This window comes from Sarcophilus harrisii, chromosome 2 (assembly GCF_902635505.1).
Source record: "Sarcophilus harrisii chromosome 2, mSarHar1.11, whole genome shotgun sequence".
NCBI lineage: Eukaryota > Metazoa > Chordata > Mammalia > Dasyuromorphia > Dasyuridae > Sarcophilus > Sarcophilus harrisii.
Window position 1 is genome coordinate 565,706,602 of NC_045427.1, and position 11,510 is coordinate 565,718,111.

The 11,510-nt window shown below is 36.3% G+C and overlaps 1 non-coding gene across 1 annotated transcript; it reads left to right on the forward strand.

Moving 5' to 3' along the window:
* The first annotated feature begins 10,885 nt into the window (after positions 1-10,885).
* LOC111719044 lies at positions 10,886-10,992 on the forward strand. Its single transcript, XR_002769352.1, has one exon. It is a non-coding gene; the product is annotated as a U6 spliceosomal RNA (small nuclear RNA).
* The last annotated feature ends 518 nt before the right edge of the window (positions 10,993-11,510 follow it).

An 11,510-nucleotide genomic window follows, 5' to 3' on the forward strand; every position in this document is an offset into this window, starting at 1 on the left:
AAGAATCCCTTGGGATAAAAGCCAATTTGTTTTTTCCATTTAGGCTTCTATTACCATTTAACAAAAGCACACCACCGTGTAAGACTTCTGTTGCTCACTGGGGACTAGAAATTATATTCCCCGGAAGGTGACTGTATTTTGACGCACAAACCTTCTAAAGTCAGAAAGCTGTCATGTGGAGGGGGCGGGGGTGATTTTCTGGAAAAGAGACATATTTCAAAGTACTGTAGCCTTGGTACTGTGATCAAAGGCAGAGTCACTGATTAAGTCAGGAAAGATGCACTGCCCTGTCACAATGCTGAAAGGCAATCTACTTACTAGTCCTTTTACATTGCTACAGTCTGAAGGATTGGTGCTAAAAGCCAAACCATGATTAAATAATAATAATAGTGGTATTATTAGACATATCTAAAATTACTCTTCAGCTACCAATCACCTAAATTCAGTTTTTAAAAGCCCCATTATGGTTCATTTCTCAGACCTCTATAATACTGATTGGTACAAGTAGGTCAAGTATTTGAGATCATCTCATGGGTTATGATATTCAATCCTGTTAATTCCTCATGCCTATGCTGTTCAAATTGTTGAAAGGAGGAAAGAAAACTGAGCAGGCATCTCATTTCAGAGCTCAGAAAACAGCAAGAAACTCACATTCCCCTTCTCTCCTTCTGTGGTTCTCCACAGTCTGGTTCTCCACCCACAATTGCTAGCGGGGTCTGAGTACAGAGGAACAAGGGAGGTGTCCTAGGAAGAGAAAAGATGAATTCCATAGAGCTATTGCTTCAGGCCAATATCCTTCTTCCCTTCCCATCACGCCAACCCACTTGTTTCTTTGGAGCAGAAAAAAAGAGTTGTTTCACTTTCAAACACTTACTCCCCTTCTTCCAAATTCAAAACCAAGGGGTATAGTTAATTGGGACTCTTTAGTTACTGGGAAATAATCATACATAATCTCAGTCATAAAGCAGTGGGGGTAAAGTTGGGGGGAAAAAAACCCAACACCTACCTACCATGATACCAAAAACTAAGTGCAAAGGAAGAAAAAAGACAGAAGTATGTAAATAACAAGTTCTCCCAAAGCAAATGAATTTTGTTATCTGGAGGTGTGCCAAAGAAAAGGGAATGAGGGGATGCCAAGCCAGACTTCTGAGGTATTTAATTACATTATATTTTCTGTTAAGGAAGACTGATCTAGAAAAATTGCAGTAAGCTTCATATTACAGCATTCAAAGTACAATCTGTCCTGAGCTGGTTGACTTAGTGGGTGATGAACACTTCACATTTAAGAGATTGCTTCTCCTCTTCTTACTTCTCCCAGTCCAAAACATCTGAAGTTCAATGTAAAGACATAATTAGCACAAGGCAGAACCTGGTTACTCCAGTAATGATCTGACCCTACTTCCTTGGTCTTTTTTTATTGGAAACTTTTTCCAGGGATGAGATAGCCAAAGGGGTGAGAGATTTGTGATTTATTCAAGGTATCTACTCATCAAAATATCAAGTGGGGGATATGGATTTCTTCATTCCTAGTGAAAATCAATGAGCCCCTGATAGAATTTCCAAAATGGCTCCTTATTTGAGTACAAAAAAGAACCACAAAAATATCTGCCTGTTTGTATCTATTTTTTTACAGTAATATCATAATTGTAGTTTAGTGGCAACATGGAATAATGGATAGGTTGCTAGATATGGTATTAAACCTAGATTTGAATCCTACCTCAAACACATACTAACTGCATGACTGTAGACATATCACAATCTCTCAATTTCAGTTTCTTCATCTCTAAAATGGGATAATGAACACAAAATGAAATAAGGTATATGATGAACAACTATTGTAATTATTAGTCTTATGCAGATTCTTCCCAAGCAGTAGTTAAGTTTAAATGCCACCTAACATTGCTATCCTCTAGATTGTAATAACTTCTTTGGGGGAGGGGGAAATGGGGGAATTAAAAATCTGTTTTAAAATTTAGTATTTTATTTTTCCTTAATGTAATAATCTCTTGACTAGTCTTCCTGCCTTCAGTTTCTTCCCTTTCTAGTTCTTTGTTCATATAGCAACTTTAATAATCATTAGCGATTTCTTGTTGCCTATGAATAAAACACAAAATCACATTGGTCATGGGGTGGCTGGATCCAAACTACGTTTCTAGACTTGGATCATGCTGTTTACCTCCGTTCATTCTATATTCCAGCCATACTGAAATATTTTCCAGTCTCATCTTGTATTGACCTAGAATCATGTACTTTTATACATCATTCATTATGCCTGGAACACACTTTTAGTACATCTCTACCCATTGAAATTCTCTCCCCTCATGGCTTTGCTCAGATACTACTTCCCCTAGGAAGTTTTGCCTTATCTTCTCCCTCCAGTTTCCTTTTTGTCAGTTCCCTCCTCTGAACCTTAGTTCTAAAAGCATTCTCCCCCTCCTCAAATTTTCCTAGATCACTTTATCCCCATCTCTCTTTGGTCCTTATCTCATTATGTTGGTACTTTATTTATTTGTGTGTATGTTGTATTGATCCCTCCCTCAGTATGTTATAAACTTGGTCTAGATTGATGACCTCTTAAGATCCCTTAAGTCTGTGATCCTATGATCTTTGAGGACAAAGACCGGGTCCTCTTTTATCTTTGCTTCTCCAGTACTAGGCACAATGCCTTGCACATATGTGCTGTTGCTTTCTTGATTTCTTTGTATCCTCTGCCTACCATTTAATTAAGATGCACTAAGTAAAAAGTTGAGCGCTTAGGATGGAGATATGCCTCCAGGAACATTTTCTGGACTCAAATTGGAAAGTACTTTCCTAGTTGAACCTGCTTCTCTGTCTAGTGTCATTTTGCAATTAAAAATATGACTGGTCAAGAGAAAATCATATACAAGTCCAAGAGTCCTAGGACTCAGCATGCTCCTGTTCTGGCTCTGGTGTTGACAGTTCAAACATATACAGTCAATTATACTGTTCTGGATTTCTTTGCATGTATGTTCCTTGAGGTTTGGTTTGGTTTTCTCCCTGAAATGTGGTTTCTGAGGAGCTGAGAGGCAAGGTCCTGTGCAAAAGGTACAGGCTTCCTAGTACAATGGCATGATGAGTTGGACATAAAAAAGTGTCTGTTGTGACTCAGTCTGGCACCAACATTAATGAAAAGCAACTCTTCTCATAGTATCCATTCCTTTGGGTATCATATCAGTTAAATTACATTCTGTGTGAACAAATAGGATACCTTTTACTTTCTCTGTGAAAAGAACTTGGCATTTGGATGATATATAAAATCAATCTGCTCTATAAATTAGTATAGAGTTATCTTTGAGGTCCTTTCACCTCTTTACTCTTAAGCCCTAAAAAAGAAATAAAGAGGGTAGCATCTGAAAGAAAATAGGTTTTTAATAGATATTTTTTTCAGATTTTTAAAATATAATCAATCATTTTTTATTATAGCTTTTTATTGACAAAACATATATATGGATAATTTTTCAACATTGACCCTTGCAAAAACTTTTTCTCTCCTTCCCTCCACCCCCTCCCCTAGATGGCAGGTAGACCCATACATGTTAAATATGTTAAAGTATATATTAAATACAATATATGTATACATTGCTACCCAAGAAAAATCAGATTTAGAAAGAAGGTAAGAAATAACCTGGGAAGAAAAACAAAAATGCAAGCAAACAATAACAGAAAGAGTGTAAATGCTGTTGTGTTCCATACTCATTTCCCAGTGTTCTTTTGCTGGATGTAACTGGTTCTGTTTGTTACTGATCAATTGGAACTGATTTGGATCCTCTCCTTGTTGAAGATAGCCACTTCCATCAGAATTGATCCTCATATAGTATTGTTGTTGAAGTATATAATGATTTCCTTGTTTTGCTCATTTCATTTAACATCAGTTCATGTAAGTCTCTCCAAGCCTCTCTGTATTCATCCTACTGGTCATTTCTTACAGAACAATAATATTCCATAACATTTATATACCACAATTTACTCAGCCATTCTCCAATTGATGGGCATCCATTCAATTTTCAGTTTCTAGCCACTACAAAAAGGTCTGCCACAAACATTCGTGCACATACAGGTCCCTTTCCCTTCTTTAATATCTCTTTGGAATATAAGCCCAGTAGTAACACTGATGGATCAAAGAGTAGGCACAGTTTGGCAACTTTTTGAGTATAGTTCCAAATTGCTCTCCAGAATGATTGGATCAATTCACAACTCCACTAACAATGCATTAGTGTCCCAGTTTTCCCACATCTCCTCCAACATTCATCATTATCTTTTCCTGTCATCTTAGCCAATCTGAGAGGTGTGTAGTAGTATGTCAAAGTTGTCTTAATTTGCATTTCTCTGATCAATAATGATTTGGAACACTTTTTCATATGAATAGAAATAGTTTCAACTTAATCATCTGAAAATTATTCATATCCTTTGACCATTTATCAATCAGAGAATGGCTTGATTTCTTATAAATTTGAGTCAATTTTCTATATATTTTGGAAACGAGGCCTTATTATCAATCATGCTGTCCCTGAAGCCATAGAAACACCAGTGTGAAGAGTATAGTGGAAAACTTTATAGGACTATAAATGTTTTGGTTGAAAGCCTTTCTTTGCTCTTTCCACGCAAGACTGAATTTAATAATAATAATAATAATAGTAAATAATGAAACAGTACAAATAACACTTCCTTTGTAGTCAGGAAACTGTTCTAATGCAAGACTTAGTTATCAATTTGTTGTGACATTGATCAAGTCACTTTACCTCTTTAAACCTCAGTTTATTCATTAATAAAATAGAGGGTTGAATTAAATTATCTCTAAGTTCCTTCTCAGTTCTGAATTTTTTTAATTTCTTTTTTGTTTGTTTGTTTGTTTTATTTTTTTTATTTTTTTTTTTATTTTTTTATTTTTTTATTTTTTTTTTATTTTTTTAATTTCTAAGAAGCCCTGCTCCTATTTTAAAGGAAACTTCCATTGGCCAACTTTAGTGACTTAAGTACTCAGTCTTCCTGATGACAATCTCAATGGAAGGACTTGAAACCCAAACAAATTGTGGTTTATGTAAGTCTTAACCAGTGCCCTGAGACTATCTACCCTGAGAGTCACAGAGTGGTTCAGCTTTTGGGTGTTACAGACTGTGGTGACAGAAGATCAATTATCTCAGTCCAGTCAAGAATGTAAAGCATTAGAGGTTAAGTCACAGGAAATGCTCATTTCAGTTCCTGCTGGGTTGTCTCACCACCCCCACAGGTGCTCAATAAGTAATAAGTTGTACATCGATGCTGCTTTTAATAAAGCCTTTGGAAACACAGCTTCTGTATAATGAAATTAAGTATCTTTAAAATCATAAAACATGAGAAAAAAGTACTGCTTTGACATATGACAATATTCTTTGTAAATTACATATTTGCAAAGGCAAAAATATTTCTTCACACAACTTCAATATGTCTGAAAAGTTGAAAGTAAGAAGGACTAACCATTGGCAAGCTTGTGAAGTTGGCAAAGTTTGTCATTAATACCCTCAGCTTCCTTTCCTTTTTTCTATCTTTTGACCTCCTCTTTGGTGGTCCTGTCCTCCCATTACTTTCTGCTCTATAAACCCAGTCACTTTTTTAGAATAGGATCTGAATGGGTCCTATCATGTAACTTCAGAAGGACAGTCTAAGGCCTCTCTCCCCATCAAAGGTCCCTGTGGAACATGTGAAAAATAACTTTTTTTAGCCCCTGCTAATGAAGTTTCTAACAAGGAAGTATGTTATTAAATTGCTTCTTTTTGCTATAGATGTGCAATCATAAACGCAATTAACACGATTAGTTCCTTCTGCAAAAACAGAATGTCAGGAAAAACAACTTTACAGGAAACACTTGGTTCTATAGGATCAATGCTACAAATGTATGCCTAGCCAAACATTCCATTAAGGTTTTTCTAATGTGACAGCAACATCTGGTTATAATGTTTTCATCAGGTTATTGGTCAGGGCCATGTTATGCCAAATATGTATGCATCACTACTTCCTGTGTGCAGTTGACACTACTGACCCATATCAGTGAGTCCTTGGCTTCGTATTTTCTTTCCAGGAATGGATTTGGGATCTACACTGATCTAGACTTGCTTTCTTGATTTGTTTTCTTTCTGGCCAGTGAATTTGCATTTTTGAGATGCCTGGTCTAAGTTAGAGGTATTAGTCATTAAGTGAAGAACATAAGGAAACTAATATTAGATCTATATAGATATCAAACATATATCCTTGACCTCCTAAGAATTCTGCTCTTAAAAAAAAAAAAAAGAATCCTGCTCAATAAATAGCTGAAGTACTGTCAGGTGAAAGGACAATAAAAGTTAATGGGTTTATTCTTATTAGACATCTTTAGGCAAAGGCTAATGACTATAGGAAAATAATTGATGGAATTCCTGTAAAAGTATAGATTAAGCTTGATGGCTTTTGAAATCTCTTCTAATTCTGTTATTCTTTGAATTACCATTGGCAGATTGAATGAATTTAAACAGGGAAGTCTGCCATGGGATTTCCCTTTCCTCAGGAATAAAAGTAATTTTCGAGCTCTTCCCCTCATTCCTCAACTCATTGAGAAAGAAGAAAAGTATATAACTTTATCATATTGCTTGCTGTCTCAAGGAGAGGGGGATAGAAGAGAGGGAAAGAAAAATAATTTGGAATTCAAAATTTATTTTTAAAAATGAATGTTAAAAACAATATTTGTAATTGGAAAAAATAAAATGCTATTTACCCCCCCCCCAAAAAAGATCAATAATTAAAAGGGAAAAAGAAAGAAAAAAGCTAGATAAAAGAGATTGCTCTATGAAATTTACTAAGAAAGAACCTCCAAAAAAGAAATGGATTATTCATACCAGAAGGCCTTTCAAGATAGCATATGATAGAAATTTCATTGGATTTAGTCAGGAAACCTGCATTCTAATACATGTATCCAACAAGCCACCTTCGTTAGGCCTCAGTTTCCTTAGCTATAAATGTAAGGGGTTTGAAGTACATACTCTATATTCAACAATAAAATTCCACAAAATGCTATCTGTTGCTTTGATGTTTTTGTCTAGAAAAATCCTTTTTTGACTTGGTAGATCTTAGAATTCCCTTTCCCTTTACATCTGTTGGATTTATATTCACCCAAGAAAGAGGATATCCAGGCAAATAGAAAGCATGTTAAAGAACAATCCATCAGCCTCACCTTCTGTTTAATATGCTTTAAAACTCAAAGAGGCAGCTGTGAAACACATCAAGCTAAGAGGAGACACTTCCTGGGTAACTCCCACAGGCTGCTAATCTGCCTGTAAAACTGTTTGCCTCCTTTGACCTATTGCTCAGACATTTTTGACGAACTTTCCTTCCAGCTCACTGGGATCCTGGACTGCAAGACACAGTCTTCCAAGCCAAAGAATCAGACCTAAAAGGAAAGTCAAACAGAGGGAGAGAGATACCTCTCCTGAGGCTACCATGGCCTGCTTTTTCTCTTAGTCAAAAGAAAAACAGCTGGCCCAGATCACAAAACAGTCTTAGAAACAAGATGAGGGACAAAACAAAGGTGTACATCAAATTGCCAAATGTTCTTGTGTATAAATCTGTTCTCTCTTAAGTGCTGCCAAGTATTATGTGAAAGTGAGGAGAACTTCTGAATGATCCCAAATACCAAAGCAAAGAAAACCACTAAAAGGTTTTTTGGTTTCTTTTAATAGTCCCAGATAGGGTATAGCTAAGGAAGGAGCAGTCATCCTGGAAGAAAGAGAGAAGGGGCACTGAGAACCTGGCTGCCTGCAGAGAAAGAAAGATGGTACATGTAGGAGGCAAGGATCTTCTTCACAAAGAACCCTCTGAAAGGAAGGACTTCGGATATATGTAAAGAAAACTTGGACTAAAGATCTTGTGAAACTCTGGAAAGTTTATATAGGTGGAGGAATCTACAATGCAATCTGCCAATACTATTTATTTTAGTGGAAGAAAAGTGGTACAGAGTGGTGGATTTGGAGTGAGAAAGACCTGAGTTTGAATAATCAGACTCTTTTTAGCTGTATGACTGTGGGTGAATAATTTTACTCATTTATAAAATGGGACTAATAATAGCACCTATTCCCCCCAGGGATCTTCAGTCAATCAAAGTACAGAAATACTTCATGAGAATACAGCACAATCCTATACAGCATGGCAAAAGGAAAAAATCAACAACAGAACATTACAGTATTAATATTAAAATAGGAAATAAGGAAAACATTTAATGAACAATTCAAAAGACTCCAACTGGCTGACAGTAATAGATGGAAGCACCATGTATTGGCCAAAGTAGTTTTTCTATCACCCAAGTAGTTAGGTTTCATACAAAGGAAGAAGAAAATAGGATCAAGAAATAGAACCTTTGGTGAATGTCATATTTAGGGGGAGAAAAAGAGGAATCCTCAGAGCTAGGGAAGGAGACAGAGGTAGGAGGAGATGGAATAGTACAATGTCACAGGAGCTGAGGGGGTGTTTAGCAACGAAGTCACTGTAAATGCTTGAAAGAGGCTGAAGAGGATAAGGATTGGAAAAAGGCTTAAGTATTGTAAAGTCTAGCTGAGTACCCTACTACTCAAAAAGCTTAGGCCTTTCAGAGTATGGCTCCAGCCTACCTTACTAGGCTTATTATAAATTATTGTCCTTCATGTGTTTTATTTGTTATTTTATCCCAAACATAACAAAAATTAATTTAAAAAGACACTATGGAATAGAGAGGGTAATATATGAAACTGCAAATTTATTTTATACAAGCTTACTTTTCTTTGAAAGTATATAATAATAAATTGAACATATTACTTTCAAAGTTGTGTTACTTACCTGTGATTCCTTCTGGCTTTCTGTACATTTTAAAAACATGATTCAATCTCCTTTTCTTTTTCTGGAGGGTAAAAGTGGGACCAAAACTAGGAAACCCTGGCTTTCCTTTTCCTTCCCATCTTCAACCCTCAAATTGAGAAAAATAAGCAAAACCTTTTGTAACAGATTTGTAGAATCGATAGTCAAGCAAGAGAGATCTAAGATACCTAAGAGAGAAGGAAGAATAAAAAAATAAGCATCTCAGAGGGTATACAACAAGAGCAATTCGAAGAGTATTTACCATCATTTAAAATAATAGGGAAGAAGAAAACAGGTAGATTCACAGAGAAATTTAATTTTTAGAGGAGGGGAATTGAGGTAGTTCATAGATTCAGTAGCCTAGATATTTGTTAAAATCATCAGATTGATCAGGTAAGATCAAGGTGAGCAGGGCCAGAGTTTGGGGCTTGAAAAGAGTGGAAGAAGAGATCACCCCATTTTCCCTTATACTACAAGGAAGAAAGTAGGTGCTTTGATAATCCATAGTTTCTTGCCCTCTTTGAGCCCTGCACTGTTGAGCTAATCTCCTTTTATAAATTTCAGCAACTCTCTTAATTCAGTATTCCCTTTCCTAGGGTCTGTGGACCAAGGCTAGGAAAGAAAGATATGATATTTGGAACCCACTCCATGAGGATTTCCAAGTTGAGCACCCCATGATGCTCTCCCTGCCTGTACTGGCTCTAGATTCCTTTCACCAAGAGCATTATTAAATTTCTTCTTTTAAAACAATAAATAAAACATGTTCCTCTCACTTCTTTTCTTCCTGTCCCCTCAGCTAATTAAAACAAAGAGGCTTAAGCTTGTTTACCATCTCCTGAGTCATTTACTGATGGCCACTTTCAGAGGCAGAATTGGAGGGCAGGGCTTTCCCTGTATCAGCTGTTCTCTTCTGCCACCTGCTTCCTCCTTCCTCCCCCTTTCCCTAAACTACACCAGCACCCCAGACAAATTTAATTTTTTTAGGAGTGGGCCCTGAGACATCATTATATCATTTAGAGAGAGGCATGCATGTCATTGGGGGGGGAGGGAAGAAAAAAAAAATAAAACTTGTCTTAGAGTAAGAAATATGGGCAGTCCACCAAAGTCTGATGCTTTCTAGCTGAACTTGAGACAAGCCATTTTAAGCTTTCTAAACCTGTTTCCTTTTCTATAAAATGGGTTATTTATGAGGAAAGTACTTTTCAAACTTTCAAGGGCCACATAAAATGTAAGTTGCTTTTTTCATTTTCACCTGGAAAGCCAAAGTTGGCCACATTTAGCATAACACCCAAAACTTTGTAAGCCTCGATTTGGTCAAGTGTGCTATCTAAAAGTTCTGTCTAAAACTCCCAGGGCTACCATGACCTGAATATATATGAAAGCATAGATTAATAGGCTTAAAAAAAAAAAAAAAAAAAGGACAGCTCAAGCTGAAAAGTAACAAGGCTAAATGGACTTAAATAGAAATGGAAAGAGAAGTAGGAGTTATGATTTTCATCCTTGATGCTTAAGTTGCTAAAGAAACCTTAACTGATTAATGTCTCTAGTTCATAGAGGGAAGCCTGAAGAACACCATTAATGAACTGGTCTCTCTCAAACTTTTAACTGTTTTAAGTCCCCAGCAGGAAATGAGAGAAGCTTTGGATAATAGAAAGCTCTGGGCATTTTAAGTCAGAAGACCTGGATTCTAGTTTCTGTTTTGTTACAAATTCTTTGGGAAATTACCTTCTATTCTCTGAGCCTTTCTTTCCTCATTTGTGTAATGAAAGAATCTGACTAAAATGAAGCTAAATGCTGAAGAATTACAGTGTTCTGTCGTGTCCTCCAGAAAAGAGATGTGAAAGTAACCTTTCTGTTTTTGATAGAGAAGTAAGGGACCATGGATACAAAAAAAAACTACATACCCTATCAGATTTGGTTGGTGTGTTCAGTAGTTTCATTTGTTTTTCTTTCTTGTAAAGGCTCGTTTGATAGTATGGGGGGGAGGGGGATGTAACATCTAGAAATGAATGTGGCAATAAAAAGCATCCGTGTGCTTTCTTTGGCAGCTCATCTGCTAAAACTGGAATGGTACAGAGAATATTAGCAAGTGTGCTGCCCAAGGATGACATGCAATTTTGTGAAGCATTCTATGGTTTAAAAAAAAAAGGTATCCATAAGCTATGCCCAAAGGGCTATCAAACTGTGCATACCCTTTGATCTAGCAATGTCCCTACTGGGCCTGTATCACAAAGAGCTCATGAAAAGGGGGAAAGGACCCACATGTACAATACTATTTATAGCAGCCCTTTTGTAGTGGTAAGAAACTGAAAACTAAGTAGATGCCCATCAATTGGAGACTGGCTGGGTAAGTTATGGTATATGAATATGTTATGGCTATTTTTAAATTAAATTAAATTAAATGAAAAGCTATTTTTAAAATAAAAAAGACTGAAAAAACAGTTAAAAAAGGAATCCATAAACAAATTTTAACACAAATTAAGGAGAGGTAGTCCATATTAGATGATGTTCTAGAGGTCATTCTAGTTCTAGTGGTCTATAATTATATATCATCCTAGGATTTCTGAAGCACTTGGAAAATTTTCTCTCTTGGGATCCCCTCTCATCCCTGTATATATTATATTTTCCTGCCTCCATACCCTTGCTCACACTGTTCC